This window comes from Sapajus apella, unplaced genomic scaffold (genome assembly GCF_009761245.1).
Source record: "Sapajus apella isolate SASKATOON/1434 unplaced genomic scaffold, GSC_monkey_1.0 scaffold2, whole genome shotgun sequence".
In the NCBI taxonomy this organism is placed as follows: Eukaryota; Metazoa; Chordata; class Mammalia; order Primates; family Cebidae; genus Sapajus; species Sapajus apella.
Window position 1 is genome coordinate 53,664,421 of NW_022436942.1, and position 768 is coordinate 53,665,188.

Consider the following 768-nt stretch of genomic DNA (forward strand, 5'->3'; position numbering starts at 1 on the left):
ATGTAAATCAAGGATTGATCTGATGATCTCATTTTTAAGAAATGCTACTAAACCAAAGAATCAAGCATCTTGGGAAACCAAAAGACAATGGGGGATGCTGGGTACATTACAGAAAAGGGGAAAAGAGATTGGAAAGAGGTTCAAAACGTGGATGACAGCAGAGATAACTGCTCTCATTTTCTTAGGACTCTGGTGGGTCCTGTACATTTATAGCTGCCACAGATAAAGGTGGACTACGAGTTGGGGACACTCACTAAAAATGCCAGCCTTCCCCTGGGTCAGTGTGGCATCTCATCTGCGTTATGCTTAGCATCGTTTTAAGCTTAGCTTTATAAATGCCCTCTTTCCTCCTTATGAATTTAAAGGAGACACCTGAAAAAGAGTTTGCTGGAAGCACAGGCACACACATCTGTATAATAAATATAGTACGTTAGGGATCTATATACTAATTACACTTTTCTCCCCATTCATAGATTGCACCCAGTATCATTTTTACCTCTAAATATTAGCTATCAAGATATTTTTATAGTTTATTTTTTTTTTACAATAAATTGTATATAATTAGGTTCTTAGTTGACTCTGAATGAGCCGGGTTACATAAATAACAATTGATCAGCTTTAGTAAGTTATGAAGGACTGATAAAAGGGCAGGGGAATGTAATACCCATCCACATTTAAAACATCTTTTTAGGCCGGGCGCGGTGGCTTAGGCCTGTAATCCCAGCACTTTGGGAGGCCGAGGCGGGTGGATCACGAGGTCAAGAGATC